This window comes from Hippopotamus amphibius, chromosome 3 (assembly GCF_030028045.1).
Source record: "Hippopotamus amphibius kiboko isolate mHipAmp2 chromosome 3, mHipAmp2.hap2, whole genome shotgun sequence".
NCBI lineage: Eukaryota > Metazoa > Chordata > Mammalia > Artiodactyla > Hippopotamidae > Hippopotamus > Hippopotamus amphibius.
The window spans coordinates 26,843,119-26,862,189 of NC_080188.1; the positions used below are offsets into that span (position 1 = coordinate 26,843,119).

The 19,071-nt window shown below is 36.1% G+C and overlaps 1 protein-coding gene across 10 annotated transcripts in view; it reads right to left on the reverse strand.

Moving 5' to 3' along the window:
- The window catches only part of FRYL (FRY like transcription coactivator), a 242,165-nt gene that overhangs the window by 180,820 nt on the left and 42,274 nt on the right, over window positions 1-19,071 (reverse strand). The window contains exon 1 of one of the 10 annotated variants that reach the window (XM_057725524.1): window positions 2,198-2,270. The exons of the other annotated variants lie outside the window; for them this stretch is intronic. The gene's annotated coding sequence lies outside the window, so the exon portion shown is untranslated. Of the gene's footprint in view, window positions 1-2,197; window positions 2,271-19,071 lie in introns of those variants that run through there. 10 annotated transcript variants of the gene reach the window in all.

Consider the following 19,071-nt stretch of genomic DNA (forward strand, 5'->3'; position numbering starts at 1 on the left):
TTCTATTAAAATTATTCTGGAAATACTGGGAGGCCTCTTAAAATGATGCAGAAGATCAAAAGGATGCAATGGTTTTCAAATAAATTAGAATAATCATAGCTCCTATTTGTAATGGCAAAATAAGTATGGAAAATGGAAAATGCAATGTTTTTTTTAATCTGCCAAAGATTATGGAAAATGTGAAAAATCTATTCACAAAGAATCAAGTGCAGGCAGCAAATAATTACTCAAATTATCTTTTCTGTTTGGCTGGCAAAAGTCATTAAGGTAAAGAATTTACAGTCATCCTTTTAATTAAGAAAGAAAATTGATTCATAAATCAACAATGATTCCACCACACTTCAATTTTTATAAATTCACTTTCCTCTTATTTTGGAAATGTTATAATTTTTACAATTTTTAAAACAAACCTGCATTTTCATCTTCTGTCATTCTTTTTAACCGTCTACCAAATTTCAATTTTAAGAAGTATGGAAACTTACGATGCTGACTAATGCAATCACAGATTACACTATATCACCTGCTAAAAATGCTGTATAATGGCACTGAGCTAGAATAATTGGGCTTCACTGCAAAAATCTAAATCTCTTGCTGATAAAGCAATGTTCTCTTCAGGTAAATTTTTCAACACTTTGTTGATTTTACATTTTTAGCCACAATAGCAGTTATTGCCATACTACTTGGTTTAATGAAAATGATCAGTAAAATTTTCCATTCACAAATTTAAGGGAAAGTTCTCTATAACAGTTTCATTCATTGAATCAAATGAAAACAGCACCAAAGTACATTTTCTAATAGACTGATGAATGAATATGTATTGTTTAGAATAATTTTCCTATTACATTTCTACAGCATTGCATTTCTATAGTATTTCTAACCCATTCTACAGCATTTCTGTTGGCACAGAAAATAAAAAAGGAATTTGACCACAAAATTATCATACAAATGCCCTAGCTACTCATCTAGACTTAAACAACAAGAAAATTTTGGGACAAATGTAGAAACAGCCAAGTAAGGTATCAACCTCATTAAATCTGGAATCTTCTCCCATCCCTAATTTCTAACAATCCATTGCTGTATCTATGCCACACATCAATTTCCAAAAACATACCTTTAACAAATAGTTATTGAGCAGAACTATGTGCCAAGAACCAGGGACGGAGGAGTGAACAGAACAGACAAAAATTTTTAGCCTCCTGGAGCTTATCTTCTGGTAGGAGCTTGAATTTTTTGAAGTCATTCTTTTGAGAATCCGAAAGAAGTTTTGGAGGCCTCTCCTTCCAAAATACATATATACCTAATTTTGCAGGGTTATGAACTTTTATAATCCGATCATTAATTATGGATTAAAAACCATAAAATGATAAAAATCTTCTTTATGCTTATTTTCTATGTCTACCATTTATAGTTGATAGTTTCATAATTTTAGTATTCATAGTATAAAGAAGTAATACAGTTATCCCTTAGTATCCAGGGAGTATTTGTTCCAGAACTCCTTATGGAAACCAAAATCATCATATGCTCAAGTCCCTTATATAAAAGTGCGTAGTATTTGCATACAACCCACTCAAATCCTCCCATATGCTTTAAGTCCTCTCTAGATTACTTATAATACTTAATACAATGTAAACTATACGTAAATAGTTGTAAACACAATGTAAATGCTGTGGTGAGCAGCAAATTCAAGTGTTGCTTTTTTGGAAGTTTCTGAAGTTTTCTGAATTTTTTCGATCCAAGTTTGGTTGAATCTGTGGATGTGGAAGACTCAGATACAGAGGACTGACTGTAATTTTTTCCCCCATTAAAATACTTAAGGCGGACTTCCCTGGTGGTGCAGTGGTTGGGAGTCCGCCTGCCAATGCAGGGGACACGGGTTTGATCCCTGGTCTGGGAAGATCCCACATGCCACGGAGCAAATAAGCCCATGCGCCTAGAGCCCATGCTCCATAGCAAGGGAAGCCACGACACTGAGAAGCCAGGCATACTGCAACTGGAGGAAGCTCGCGTGCAGCATCTAAGACCCAGTGCAGCCATAAACAAACAAACAAACAAACAAACAATCTTAAAAAAAAAACTTAAGACATTCAAATTTCAATAGAATGTTTCCTATTTATTCCATTTGTCCCTCCCACAAATTTCTAGACTGTCAGAGTACCCCTTATCAATCTTGGTTTTTCCAGAAAAAATTGATCCTAACCTCTTTGGTAGCTTCATAGGTAAACTTTCTGATTTCATTAATTATTCTCTGGACCTTCTTAAGTTAAAATCCCCTTCCCTCTGCTCAGATCTTCAGCTAAAGTCTCCGTAGAAATCACCACAATCCCTGGAAGAAGATATATGCTCAAGAGAAACCATAATAAAACCTTAACCTTAACAGAAACCATCAATTACCCACAAATTTTTGTTCTTGGCTTTTCACAAAAAAGAGAGTGACCCCTTAAAACAAAGCTTTTTTATTTAAAAACACAACATCCAAAGCACTTTTAGGGTTATTACTGTCTCTAATCAGTCTTATGTCTTTATACCTATGATTTTTTAAATTATACATTGGAAATTGCTCTACCCATTTATGATCCTGAGGTCCTGCAAGATCAAAGATTAAAGAAAATTCATGAAAATTTGATATGTATATTTTATATGTTATATAAAACAATAAAAAGCTTTCAAGGCTAATCCAAATTTTAATTTAATCAGAAAAATGAAGAAGCTGTGCAAGGTCATAGAGCAAGTAAATGGCTACCATTTCATCTCCAAAGTTTCTCTTTTCTCTTTTTCTCTGTGTCTTTGTCTCCAGCAAGCTTAGAGAAGCCTCACTTTTATAAGAGCAACTGTGAAAGCACAAATTCCCATTGATGTTTAGATGACCTATTTCTCTCAAATTTATAGTGCCAAAACAATTTCTCTAAGTTTAAGGAAGAATGATCATTTGCTACCTGCAGTCTCATAATTTGTATCAAAACCCTTTAAAAATGTTTATGCTCTTTGACCCAATAATTCCACTTCTAAATGCTTTTTCTAGGAAGATAATCAGAAACGCACATAGAGATTTATTCACAAAGATATCACTGTACCATTATTCCTATGAGCAGAATACTGGAGGGGAGGGGCAGAACGAAAACAAAAGACCAGCTGAAAAAAAAAAATCATGGTATATTCACTAGATGAAATGTTATCTATCAACTAACATATCACATTTTTTTTACTAATATGCCATAATATTCACCATATATCTTTAAGTAATACGTAGAAAAATAAAACAGCATTTATAGTATCTTTCCAAGTATTAGAGATAAAACTACATTTAGAAGCAAAAAAAATAAACTTAGAAGGAAAAAAATAAACTTAGAAGGATAGACTTAAATTGTCAGCGTATTCAATCTCTCTATGCCCATTTCCTCACCTGCAAAATAAGGCTATTAAAAACTCTCAGGGCTATTATGAGAATTCACTTTTAGATGAAAAGTGCTTAAATAGTGCTTGACACATAGTAAGTACTCAAATGTTTATTATTATTAACTTATATAATATATGCTGATAGATAAAATCTGCAACATTTCCAAACAAAATAAGAAATGAAATTAAAACTTACTCATAATTCTAACACCAAGAGATAGCCACTATCAATTCATGTAAATATCTGGGTTAATTTCTTTTAGGTCTTTTAATACACATTCAATGTTTTATACGCTTGATACCATGTTTTACCATTTCTACTGGTTACAAAATATTGTAAAATTTTTTAAATACACTTATGTGCATTTCATCATAACACTGGTACTGAACATTAGGTTCAATTCTTCACTCTATAAATAATATTGCAATGAATATCTTGATTGGAAGTCTTCATACATGTCTTTGACTTCTCCCTTTGACTTTTCTAGAAAGAGTCTAGAAACAGAATTTCTATCTCGAATGGTATAAAATACACTTGGCCTTACTCCCTAGTGACCTGTATAGAAGGTGGACACATACTAAGGATTCAGAACTGCCTATTTCTCCCCTTTCTGCATGGGTACTTAAAAGCTATTAACTGGCTTTTTCATTGTAACTTTTCTATTGTTTTTTGGTACAACTGCTTATCAGGTATTTCTCTTTTTCTGTTTATTCTATTTAAAGGAGTTCACTTTTCCTTTATATCACTCTAACATCCCAAACACAATTTGAGTGTTCATAACTTCAGTATGTTCCTCAAAAAGATTAAGATTCTACTTTGTATGTCTAGAAATAGAAGTCCTTGCCTTTCAGAAATACATCCTGAAATATTTACAGATGATGCGTTATGACAGAGGAATTACATCAAAATAAGTGGGAATTGGGGAAAGGGAATAGGTAGAGTTAACAAAGAGTTGGTCGATGTTGAAGCTGAGGAATGGGCACACAAACATTCATTCCACTATTCTCTCTGTTTAAATATTTACTATTAATATTTAAATATTAAATTTAAATGTTAAATGTTATATTTCTATAAATATAAATATCTATAAACATGTTTATATAAATATGTTTATATTTCTATATAAGTATTTAAATATTAAATATAAATGTTAAATATTAAATGTCTTTAGTCAGGAGAAATTGTTTTAAAATAAATCTTTAAGAGATAAAATTATTAAAATCTAAAAAACAATTATGGTAAAACTTCTATCATAGTAATTCAATGATTATAAAAAAATAACAAGACCAGAAATATGTAAGTCAAATTCAAAAGTGAAGTAAACAACTACAGTATTTAGAATCTCTCAATTACACTTGCCAGTAATTCCCACAGATAAAAATATACTACAATGCCTTTTTCCAAACCTTGGCTTCAGCATACCATGCTGATTCTCCAAAACAATATTAGTATTTATATTGTGCATTACAAGAATACAATCATGCCTCTGTGCGTGCCCACATGAATATTTGATAAGTAGTTTTATTATGTACAAGTATTAAATAATCCAAATTCCCTTGGTGCTTAAATCACATCTTGGTACCAAGTTAGGCACATCATAAACAACTCTTACAGATGAACAGTTAGATCTACCGAAGTGTTTATTTGTATCCAGAGGCATGCAAGCAAGACCAGTGTAATGAAAACACCACCTTGCTGCACATCTTTATGTACTGGGGGAAAATATCACCTGTGTGTATTTCTAACTGGTTAGAAAACACTTTACCTTGGAGACAGGTCATGATGACAAGAGAGCATAGCAAAAAGAATAATATCTAGGGATAAGGGGATCAATAGCCGTTCCCCACGTTTAAAGCAAGGGTGAAGCAGACTAGGGACATGTTTTCTAATCTCTTTTCACTGCAGTTAAAAAAAAAAGAAAAAGAAAAAAATGCATTTTACATAAATGAACTTATAATAACATTTTATATAACAACCCAATATATATACACCTACATGATATATTTGAAATAATATGTAATACACTGTGATAGTCTCCCGCCTATTTTTTTAAAGTGTTACATTCTAGTTACTACCCAATAAAATGATTTCTTGACTTCACAGTTTTAAATACCTGAACTAAGAAATTGGCCTGGAAAAAAAAATATGGCCTGTATCTCCTCCTGCGTACTAAAGAAAGGAGATGAATTCCTCTCAACTCTACACAGAAAAATGACGTTAGTACTTGTCTGGGAGGATGAGGAACGGGGGACAGGAGGCACTGAAGTGGGCAGGAATCAAAGGACTGCTGCTTGAACACATGCACACACACACCCAAGAGGGCAGACTCTCTTAAATCCCTTCCTGTTCTAAAATTCTGTGGTTCTAAGAGTTATCTCTGAGGTTATGGGTCCCTAAAGGGCAAGAAATTTATTTTACATCTCCCACAGTTCCTAGCAAGCCAGTTTTCATAAAAATAATAAAGCACTAAATAAAGATTAAATTCAACTAATAATATGCAAAATAAGCATAAATGTAAAGGTTTCTGTCATTTAAATGTATGTTTTCCACACTATTAAATGTAAAATCAATGCCACTGTATATTATTTGAAACCTCACAAGCATAAAAGTGTTAAAATATATATGTATTGTGCATTTATATATGTATATATATATATAGTAATACGTGTCACAAAACAAATACTATTTGTGTTACTCTGCCCATGAAAGGTATAAAAACAATTCACCGTAAAATTTCTCTAAAACGCAGAATCAAATTAAACTACTAACTTTTAGCTTCAATAATACCTTTTCTCCTTACATCCTTAATGATATTATCAGGGAGCAAAGAAATGAGATACAGGCCCAGTAATAAAAGCAAAATAACAGTAGAGGAGTGGACAATGTAAAACCTATAACTCAACCATGATTTTTTGTATTCTAAATCTACCACTTCTTGATTCAAAAAACGTCCTCTGTTTTTGTCTTAGAGGGAATAGTTTTCTCCAAAAAAAAAAGTCAATGACATTGAAGATTTTTCCTATATACATTAACTTTCAATAAAATATGATGGCTTAATTCAAGTGGGGGGAGGATGAAAAAGGAGTTTATGTAAATGACTTCCAATTTTAAAGCTCAATAAAACCTTTTATAAGTAACGACAATAAGGTCAATTCTTATACACCTTTTATAATGTTATAAAATGCCATATGATGCTACTTTCAGGTTGTCGTGACAACCTGAAAACTGTAACACAACTGTCACTTTCCATAAGCTTTACCCAAATTTCCCATTTTTCTGAGATGTTGAAAATTATTTGGGAAAAAAAATCTAGAATTTTACCAAAATTAACATAACTTCTAATTTTTAAGAGGAAAATCTTAAATATATTTTTGTTACTTAAAAGAATAATGTATTTTGGGACTTCACTGGTGGCTCAGTGGTTAAGAATCTGCCTGCCAATGCAGGGGACACAGGTTCGAGCCTTGGTCTGGGAAGATCCCACATGCTGCAGAGCAACTCAGCCCATGCATCACAACTACTGAGCCCATGGGCCGCAACTATTGAAGCCCATATGCCGCAACTACTGAAGCCCATGTGCCTAGAGCTCGCGGTCCACAACAAGAGAAGCCACCACAATGAGAAGACCTTGCACCACAATGAAGAGCAGCCCCCACTCTGCAACTAGAGGAAGTCCGCATGCAGCAACGAAGACACAACTCAGCCAATAATTAAATAAGTAAATAAATAAATAAATTTATATATAAAAAAAGAATAATGTATTTTAACAGGGCAATTCCAAATTTCCAGTCCTACTTAACATTTCTCACTTTTTCTTGGATTTCTGAATTTTAATTACTACTAAAATTAAACATACCTTTAAAAAGCTTTGTGGAAAAAGACTTGAATTGCTCCTTGAAAGAAATAAAGGATACTGAGAATTTGCACTGGCAGAAGAGAAAGAAATAAGAATGGAAATACAGGATACAGGGTAGAATTAGCCTCTCTAGAGGTTTTTCATTAAAGAATTAGAGAGGATGTGGAACAATATAATTGGACCAGTTAATGCTGAGGAGTCTCTACAAGCCACAGGGAGACATGCACTTAACACAGACTGAAGATGCACCGTGAGCTCCCGGAATCTGCACTTAACACTAACACAGGCACAATCGCCACCAAACAGGAGTTTACAGACCAGCTGGAAGAAAGACTCATGGGAAAACCCTTTATAGATGCCTTGAGAGAAGTTACTTAAATATGTTCAACCTACAATTGGGTACAAGGGAGACAGTCATCAATTTACGTGGAGGATGGGACAGGAAACACTTCGCCAATGAAGTGGTGCTCATAGCCTCTGTTGCCAGGGAGTAACTGGAGCTACCATCTACAATGACATGAACGGCTTTTTGCCTTTCTTTGAGGAGCTGGCTAGCTGTTGAGAGAAGAGCCATTTAAGTGACATATTAGGCTTAATAAACATGAGTATTTCACTGTAGGCCTCCAAGCCATGACTTCCCATTGTGAAAGGCTCCAAAGTCGATGCTATCACACACCCTCTGGATTGCCTGGCTTTATTACCTAAAGGTTATCCTGGGATTGCCTCCTCCCTGTGTTTATGAAAGAAAGTATTGTGTCAGATAAGGTTTACACTGATTGACAATTCATCTCATTCTAGACATTTATAAAGGATAATAAGCAATTTATTCGGATCGACATCCTCTGTACAGAAAATAACACATTTCAAAGTTAGGAGCAAAACAACATTCCGAATCAGTGTGGTCACTATGGATGACCATATAGAACATGCCACAAAGCTTAATCCTTCACATTCCAGTACATCCAGTAACTCTAAAAGGACTCACACACAAAAGTCAAAAAGCTCCACCCCACCAATAGGCTTTATTCTTCACAGTGGTGCCCTAGAAATCCAAATTAATTAAGTGACCAATAAGAATAAAAATAACAATCACTAATTACTGAGGGCCTACTATGTGTGAAAAACCAGGTTAGGCACTTCACATACGTTACTTCATTGTAACCCAAAGAAATCCATAATTTCTGTAAATGTTCAACTTTGCAGCTGTGGAAACTGACAAGACTAGTTAATAAACTGAGAAATACTGCACATCTGGATTCTTCTATATTTTAAAAGAATAAAGCTATTATACGGAGTTAAAGTTCTCAAAATGCAATTATGATCAATGTTTTTATATCAATTCTGAACCTCAGAACAAAAGCAAGAGACCTTTCAAAAAAGGATAATTAAGCATAATTAACACACAATTTATCTTAAATATTTCACGAAGAAAGAATAAACCTGCCTTATCATAAGTAAAAAATAGGGGGGAAGGGACAAACCACATTACGGCCAGCAAATCACAGAGATGCTTAAGACTAAATTCAATCCTCTTCTGCTAATGTCTACTAAAAGTCCAAGAACAATTTTATGAAGGAAAGTGACATTTCTCCGTCTAAGCCAGAATTCTTAAAATAATCTTTAACCTAAAATATGTGTCTCCGGACTTTCCTAGCGGTCCAGTGGTAAGACTCCACGCTGCCACTACAGTGTGTGTAGGTTCAGTCCCTGAACTAAGATCCCACATGCTGTGTTTAAAAAATTAAAATTAAAAAATTAAAAATAAATAAAATATATATTTCCCTAAGATGGACGCTCACGGTTTAAACAGTGATAACTCAATCAGGTGCAGAAATTCTGTGCCTACAGTTTCTACATTACAGGGAAAACCTGACCAAGTACGCAAGTTGCTGTATGTGTGGTATAATTGCAACTTGCCTCCACTTAAATCATCCTTTTTTCCCGGGGTCCCTGCATGCCTCTTTTTCTTTATTCCTGCTCTGTGTTGAGGAAATTTTTGGTCTTTGGCACAGTTTAGTGGATTCAGGGTCACTGAAATTATGCTTTTTGAATGTTGACTCTGGACCGACTTCCCCATTCAGATTATGCTCTTTTTGTTAAGAATTTTAATACACATTCCAATCATATTAAGGCTAGATGTAAACGCTAACTGGAACATGTATCACAGTAAAACCAAAAAGGCAAAAAAGAAAAAAAACTTTAGTGTTTCTCAAAACATAACACCAGATACAGTATAATAAATGAAAATAGACATAATTCTACTACCCTAACGGAGCCCAACTTGATAGATATATCAAGCTAGGTAGTGAAGGACACAAACAAGGAACAGACATAAATCTTAAGGAATTAGTAGTGTGGTATGACTCATCCAGCTCTAGGACCACCCCTAAACTGTCCTAGAAGGAAAGTATTCTAGAAAGTTCCAATACAGTACTAATGGAGTTATTATAAAACAAAAGCTTATCTTTTAATATATCAGGCTTCTGAATTAATGTTGTGATTATATCTGAAACTGTAATATTCATGTAGGGTTTAAAATGAGAGAGGAAATAAGATGTGGAGAGTGCAAAGTGAGGAACTGAGTCACTTCTCCCACCTCATCAGGTTTTTTCACCCTCACTTACTTAGTTACATAAATCCTACATAGAATGCAATATTTCACTTACAACAATTTTATCTTTCAAGACTTTCATAAACCTGTCAAACCATGAGCTACAATGAAACATTTTTAATAGATACTTAGTTTTAAAAAATAAAATCTTTCATGGCTCTAAACTTGAAGATCACAGTACCAAATGATACTTTGATTCTTACCTATAAGCACCTGCCCTAGTTAATATTTCAATGATTTTTAAAAATTCATATTCCAGAAACTAAGACTTAAAGTCCTAATTTAATCTTAAGCAAACTCATTTAAAATTTCCATTATGATATTTTTACCTTAAAATAATACAACCAAAATACTTCTCATTAGTTAACACTGCTGAAACACCCAAAATTTGAAATGTGACTTTAGAAAATTTAATTTAAAAATAGCTTTAAAAGGTTTAGTTTCTACTGCATTTCCAATGACAAAATTAAATCCCATTTAGTATGGAAGCAAAATTATTTTTATCTCCCAACCTTTTATTGCATCAATATGTATTAGAAGACAAAAAGTCATTTAATTCAAGAGGTGATCCAAAGACACTTAAAAGTTAGATTAATATCTGAAAAGCACATGTAAGACAAATCTGTATAAACCCCATTTCCCTTATAAGTTCAGAGAAATGCTCTCATATGAGAAGGCAGCACAATGTATGTAGCACAGTTACACAATACGAAGCTATATTAACTTAGGCAAAGTGACAACCTCATTTATAGGAAGAAAGGGAGAGAGGGAAGGAGGGAGGGAATAAGAGAGGAAGAGAAGAAAACCTGTTAGAATTTTAAAAGATGGAATACATAAAATCATTTGGGAAGTGTGTAGGCAGTAATGATAGGACCCTTCTCTTCACAAACGCAACATGCTTGCTGGCCCCGATACACACAAAAAACCACGTAAGAGAATCAAGTATATCAAACTTAGTCAACATGCAGACCACTACATTCAACCGAGCAAGATACCTGGTCAGAAGTTGTCTAACTGGACAATTAGTCCACAAGACATCTCATGTAAAAGCAGAGGTACAGGGCTTCCCTGGCGACACAGTGGTTAAGAATCCACCCGCCAATGCAGGGGACATGGGTTTGATCCCTGGTCAGGGAAGATCCTACATGCTGTGGAGCAACTAAGCCCATGTGCCACAACTACTGAGCCTGTGTTCTAGAGCCGATGAGACACAACTACTGAAGCCCGGGGGAACCTAGAGCCTGTGCTCTGCCACCAGAGAAGCCACTGCGAAGAGAAGCGTGCACACAGCAACAAAGAGTAGCCCCCGCTTGCCGCAACTTGAGAAAGCCCATGCACAGCAACGAAGACCCAATGCAGCCAATAAATTAATTAATTAATTAATTAATTTTAAAAAGCAGAGGTACATTTAGATATGCTACATAGTCATGGTTATATTGGTCACTCCTCACCACCATGGAAATATTAATCCTCTAAATACCCCCAGTAAGTCATAAGAACTCTCTGAGGTTGCCATAGAAACATATTTTTGCCAAACAAGTGTAGAGAGTTTAAGTATTATCTGATATCCACTGTAAAGACTGTTTCAAAAGGCAAGTCAGATTTTACTATTTCTAAACGAGGTCATTCCCTGAAGGTTCAATACAAGATATTTATAAACCTGTACTTGAGACTTAACTCTTTTTTTAAGAGATTTCAGTGAGGGATCTAGCACATGGAATGACCCCTTATCTCCTACAATTCAACAAATATCTATCTATTGAGTTCTGATCTGTTAAGAAAATTAAATATATACAATTCTTTGCCCTCCAAATAAATACAGGAGTACTTCTAATACAACACAGGCTGCGACGAGAATCTCAGAACTGACATATCAACAAAGGTTAAAAGTTAACCTACGGAGGAGATTTAAGTAGGATTACGGGAATAGTTAGGATCTGAATGCAGACTTTCGGGGAAAGAAAAAAAAAAGAGAGGGTGGGGAATAGGGTTCAAGAGGCAGAGATATCACAACAGATGATGAAGATTAGTTTAAAAAAAAAAAAAAGGAGGTAGAAAATTATCAGTCTTGGTTGCCTAAAGAAAAATAGTCTCAGTGGAGCAGACCCTGAAGTTTAAAGAAAATGATAAAGCCTTCAATTTCAGGTGAGCTTTCATTTTTCTGCAACGAGGGTCTAGGTTAGGGTTCAGAGACTACAGAGAAACAAAACCAATAGGATAGGGCTTCCCTGGTGGTGCAGTTAAAGAGTCCGCCAGCCAACACAGGGGATCCGGGAGGATCCCACATGCCGCGGAGCAACTAAGCCCGTGCACCACAACTGCTGGGCCTGCACCCCACAACTATTGAGCCCATGTGCCACAGCTACTGAGGTCCACGTGCCTAGAGCCCATGCTCCACAACAGGAGAAGCCACCACAATAAGAAGCCCACACACAACGAAAAGTAGCCCCCGCTCTCTGCAACTACAGAAAGCCCACACCCTGCAACAAAGACCCAATGCAGCTAATAAATAAAAAAATTAATTAATTAAAAAAAAACCCAATAGGATATGGATATATAAGAGGCTAGTTATTACGGGAATTGGCTCCCACAATTACAAAGGCTGAGAAGTCCCACAATCTGCCACCTGCAAGCTGGCAGAAAGCCAGTGATAAAATTCATTCGGAGTCTGAAGACCTGAGACATAGAGGAGCTGATGGTGTAACTCTCAGTCTGAGGCCAAAGGGGTTTGGGGTTGGGGAGTGAGGGTGATGTGCGGCTAGTGTAAGTCCCAGAGTCCAAAAGCCCAAGAACCAGGAACGCAAATGTCTGAGGACAGGAGAAGATGGAAGCCCCAGCTCAAGGAGACAGAACAAATTCACCCTTCCTCTGCCTTCTGGTTCTATCTGCATCCTGAATGATTGGATGATGCCCACTCACACTGGTGAGGGAGGATCCTCTTAAGCCTACTGATTCAAATGCTAATCTCTTCTGGAAACGCGCTCACAGACACATCCAGAAATAATGTTTTACCAGCTCTCTGGGCATCCTTCAGCCCAGTCAAGTCGACACATGAAAACAACAATCACGGAAGCCACCATGAGTTTGAGAAATTAAGTGATATGAACAGACTTGTGATTTCTAAAAGTTCACTTCTGAAGCAGAATGGATGGTAAACAGAAACTAAAACCGAGTAGGGCCAATTTATAAAAACCTATCAGAGTAGCCAAGGGATGACTTTTTGAACTAGGACAGTGGATATAAAAATAAGGGAAGAAAGAACAGAGCACTAAAGTAGAACTGAAAGAATTTCACAAGAGAATAAATGGGACACCACCCCCTTTCACAGTTACCACCACAGCCTCCTAACCAGACTCCTAACCAACCTCCACTCGCACCCCTCCACCCCCAGAGCTGGAGTGATCATTTTACAAAGTAAATCAGATCACATCTCATGGCCCTCTACCCTTTCTCCCTACATGCCAGCCAAACTGGCCTTTTCACTTCCTACAAGTTCAACTTCTTTTTTTCCTCAGGATCCTTCCACATGCTGTTTCCTATATCTGGAACTCCAATTTTTTTCACCAGGTGAACCCTAATAGGCCTTCAAATCTCAGTTTAAATGTCACTTTCTCTAAAAGGCTACCCCCCAACCTCTTCAATCTAATCATGTGTTCCAGCCCTTACCTTCTCTCTTGAAATACTCACCACACATTTAGACATGGGTTTGTGTGTATATTTGCTTACTACCTATTCCCCCATCAGACTGTTCCTGAGAGCTAGGATTGTGACTATTTGTTACCTAGTACTTAGTCCAGTACCTGGCACTTGGTAGGTGTTCAACAAATACTTGCTGAATTAATAATAAATAAACCATAAAAGATCATTCCAAGTCCCCAAGTAGGAAAATGGTAATGCTGTTACCTGACAAAGGGAACACAGGAACATCAGATTTGTGGATAAAGTCGAATTCTATCTGGGGCACATTGAGTTTGAAGAAATCAAAGAATAGGTTTGAGCTTTAGAAGTGGAGTCATCAAACACTGAACAGTCATTTAGCCAGAAGAAAAAATATAACACTAACGGAAAAAGATGAGAAGCAAAACAAAGCAAGCTAAAAGCAGATTAGAGAACACCTCTATCTCACTGGCAGAAAAAAGAAAACAAATGGACAGAATGTTGATATTCCTAATATGTAAAGAGCTTATAAAATAGAAAACACCAACAAACCTAGAGAAAAAGAGCTAAAGAAATGGACAGTTAACCAAAAAAGAAATGCAAATGCCTCTTAACCATATAAAAAGATACTCAGCCTAATGTGTCCAAGATAAACATGGTATGTTATGTCTAAAAAAATCCACAGTTGATTTAAATGGTTCTGAAATGTCTATAAATAACGAGAGATGAAAATTAACACTACAATGAGGACAAAAAACTCAAAATTCTGACAATACATTCTGTTGATAAGGTTATATATACACAAAGAGGCACTCTGGTACATTACTGATGGGAACACAAAGATATATAACTTTTATCAGGATTAATCTGGCAATATCTATAAAACTGTGTACTCATTTATCCTTTGACCCTGCAATTCTACATCTAGAAATCTGTCCCAAATGTACAATGGCAAAAATATAAAGACATATATATGAATAACAAAGTTATCCATTGCAGTACTATTTACAAAAAGTTAGAAACAACCCAAATGCCCATCAATTGGGAACTGGTTAAATAAGTCACATTTTTTTATTCATGCAATGAGATATTATGTAGCTATACAAAGGAATTAGTAATTTATTACTAAGGAGTGATCTCCAGATATATTAAGTGAAAAAAAAGCAAGGTATATAATATTTTATCATTTGTCTAAGGAAGAATGTGAATACACAACCTGCTTGTATTTAAAAAAAAAAAAGGAAGAATAAACTTAAGTTTTTAGAATATAATTTCTTAGAGAAAGAGAGAACAGGGTAGAGAAAACAGAGACAGAAGTTAGACTCCTTTGAATAAACCTTGTATTGTGAGTTTAGCTTTGGAAACATGAGACTATTACACATGATTTCAAAACAAAATTACATTTTAGAACAGTTATTAAATATCAAAAATAAAATAAACTTAAATGTATACCTTGTTAGTGGCGTAACTATACTGAGAGCCATTATTAAGACTGACTTAAACAGGGCGGTGGCAGCCTCTAAGAGGGGCCCAATGAGCCCCATATCCTGGTATCACACCCTTATATAACTATCTCCACCTTAGTATAAACTGGATTTGGAGACTTGCTTCTAAAAAAAGAATGCAGTAGAACACCAATATTCATAGCAGTGTTATTCACAATAGCCAGAAGGAGGAGACAAATGTCCATCGATGGATCAACAGGTAAACAAAATGTGGTATATACATGCAATGGAATATTATTTAGCTTTAAAAAGGAAGGAAATTCCGGCACGCTGTCACATGGATGAACCCTGAAGACATTACGTCAAGTGAAAGAAAGACAGTTACAAAAGGACGAACACTGTATGATTCCACTTATGATGTACCTAGAGTAGTCAAATTCATAAAAACACAAAGTAGAATAGTGGTTGCCAGGGGCTGTGGAAGGGGAAACTAGGGAGTTAGTGTTTAACAGGCAGAGTTTCAGTCTGGAAAAATTTCTGGAGATGGATGGTGCTGATGAATGCACAACGTCAACGTACTTAATACAACGTACTTAACTATACACCTAAAAATGATTAAAGCTGTCATTTTATGTTATGTACACTTAACCACAATAACTTAAAAAATAAGTAAAAGAATGCAGCATGCGTGTTGGGCTGTCACTCTAAGAACAGGTTACTAAAAAGCCACGGGTTCCATCTTGGATACCCTTTCCTCCCTTGCCCTGAGCTAACACCCAGCCACCATGTTGTTAGCTGCCCCGTGGAGAGGCCTGAGGAACTGGTCTCCAGCCAACGGCCAGAAAGGACCCGAGACCTACCAATGATCACATGAGTGCATTTGAAAGCACCCCTGAAGGCTCCTTTGTGGCTCCTCCAACTGAGCCCTGAGATATATGCAACCCTAGCTAACACTTTGACTGCAGCTTCATGAGAGACCTTGAGCCAGAGGCACTCAATTAACCTGCACCCCACAGAAAGTGACCCACAGCAGCTGTGAGATAATAACATTTGCTTGTGTTCAGCCACTAAGTTTTGTTACACAGCAACAGATAACTAATGCACGCTGCCTTTGAGAAAATATTCCTAAGGAAACATGCCCTAAGTCCAAAAAAGAACTGCAAATTCCATTGCTGGGTATTCAGCCAAGAGAAAAAAGTACATATGCCGACCAAAAGACATGTACAAGAGTGTTCATAACAACTTAATTCCTAATAGCCCCTAACTAGGAGCAACCCAAATATCCACCAACTGGAGAATGAATAAATAAATTGTGGTATTTCGTACAATGGAGTACTTACTACACAGCATTGGAAAAAAATTAGTCTCATACAACAACATGGATAAATCTCACAGACAAAACATTGAGAAAAGGAGGCAGACAGAGACAAAATGCTGGTACTGCTATTCTGAGACGGTTGTGTGTATAATAGGGGTACTATAAATGAGTAATTATGAAATCTTCTAATTGTATTATTCTTAGTATCACGGAGAACTAGAATTCTCAGTTGAAAGACAGATGTAAAATTAAAAAAAAGATTAAGTTGAAATTGAATTGGAAGTATCAGTATGAATTCATGAGGTACTCTACCCTAAAAAAAAAAAAAAGTTTCCCTAGTTCTGATTACCGAAAAGGCCAAGAAACAACAGTCAACCCACTAGCAATGAGAACCCCTAGAGCCCAAACTGTGATCTTGAAATTCCATTCGCGAATAAAGGAATCAGGGCCTCTTAGAGAAACGGCTGACACCAGGTGTGGGGAAGAAACGTACATGTTGACCCTGGAACTCCTTTGTTATACCAGATAATCAAGAAGCTATCAAAAACTACCAGAGTCATGTCAGAATAACTCAGTAAGCAACTTTGAAAGGCTCCCACTGGCCAAAGATTAAGTAATTTGAGCATCAATAAGGGTAATTACCATAATGAATTTTTTTAAAACCCAATGTGTTTAAAACTAAGAGTCTATAATAAATCTGGAGGAGAAGGGGAGACCCTAATTAGTCACTGTTGGAGAAAGCTAACATAACCAAGGCATTATTTTGAAGTTCGTAAGCCAAGGGGAACTGTCAAACTTTTGTCTAACTTTTCCTATACAAACTGTACTACCAAATAGTACATGTGAAACAGCTTCTCTTTATAGAACCTTTCAGCTAATAAATGAACAGTAAAGTTATATTATAACAGCACTATTTTGCAAACCCTAATGATTCAATAGATCTCAAGCAGGGAGCCCATCACCGGTTTTTGTAAATAAAGTTCTACTGGAACATAGCCATGCCCATTCATTTACATTTTGTCTATGGCTGCTTTCTCATTACAATAGCAGAGTTCAGTAGTTGCAGCAGAGGAGACCAGATGGCCCACAAGGCCTAAAATATACACTATCTGTCTCCTTACAGAAAAAGTTTGCCAACCCCTGATCTACAGCACGGAGGCCAAATGGCAACTAATCAGCAAAAAAAGAGAGACAGCTAGGCATGGTGTACACCAGACAGACACTTGCCCAAAGACACAGACTTGCCAAAAGAATCTGAACTTGAGTCTGAGCAAGTCTCTAGACCCAACTACCAATTAACAGGAAACACAAAGATCTAATGTGTATGCTTAATCACTTCACAGGAATGTAATCAGGAACATCCACATCTACAAGACAAAGACCCAATTTGTTCAACAAATAAATTTTAAGGACAAAAAGGGAGGGGAGGTTGAAACCTTAAGAGAAAAATCAACCAGTTGCAGTGGGGGGAGGGCTTGTCTAGACCCTGATCCAATCAAGGCAACTGCTTTTAAAATGTGTGAAGGGAATTCCCTGGCAATCCAGTGGTTAGGACTCTGAGCCTCCACTTCAGGGGGCATGGGTTTGATCCCTAGTCAGGGAACTAAGATCCTGCATGCCATGAGGCATGGCAAATAAACAAACAAACAAACAAATAAATGTGAGAGAATTAGAATTAACATTGACTGGATATTTGACTACACTGGAATTGTTTTTTGAAGGTTAATAATGGCATGGTTATATTTTTGAAAAGGGTCTTATACGCAAGGATACATACTGAAAGACATATAACTTTTATGATGTCTAGGATTTTCTTTAAAACAGTACAGGAATGGGAGGGAAGTTGGTGAGAGAGAGACAATTTGGCCATGAAATGATAATTACTGAGCCTGAGTAATGACTACAAGGAGATTCATTACACTAGTCTGTTTACTTTTCCATGTATTAAATTTACCATAAAAAAAATTACAATAAGGTACAACATTTCTTCTTTAGACACAGAAAAATTCTGAAGTAAAACAAAGAACAGGTCAGGAACTTTAGCCCCTAAAAGGCAACTTGATTGTGACAAGGTGTGACTGGTTCTTTCCAAGGTTGGCTTCTTACCCTTCCTTTAGAGATCAAGTAAATGGCTGCCTCGTAGATTCAAACTTAAGTTATGTGACCTTTTCCAATTGCATCAAGCAGCGGGAACTATGAAATATATATATGGAAAAAAAACTTAGGTTTGAGATTTGGACAGGTTCCTCAGAATGTTAAAAAGGCAACAGAACATAAGATTTGCTGCTGCAAATATGACCATGGGGTTTGGATGAGTAGAAAGCTAATGAAGCTAGGGAATAGCTAACTTAATTATAAAAACAAGAAAATGCCAAGAAACTACAAGTAATAATAAAGACAAAGAACAGACTCAAAAAGCGTGACATGATAGAGGGTTACGATTGTGAGAGGAGACTCCAAGACTGCAGAAATGTAACTAAGTGATGATGTGATCTAAGGCAAGAGGTGATGGGGTGTAAAACCTTGGGGTTCCAGTCCTGGTGAACTAATAATGCTGGTTTACTAGAAGGTTTCAGCTACCTGCCCAAAAAAAACAAATCATACCCTTCTCCCAAGCTCATTTGAATCACTGGTGTAAGATGTAGTGATCCTGGAAAATACTAAGGTGAAAACAATGGATGCTAGACAGATGAAGGAAACATGATAAGAGCCACTAATAAGATAAAGAGACAAAAAGGGAACATGAAGAGTCAAATGAAGGAAACCGCTAAAGGTCAAGAGAAGAGAAGG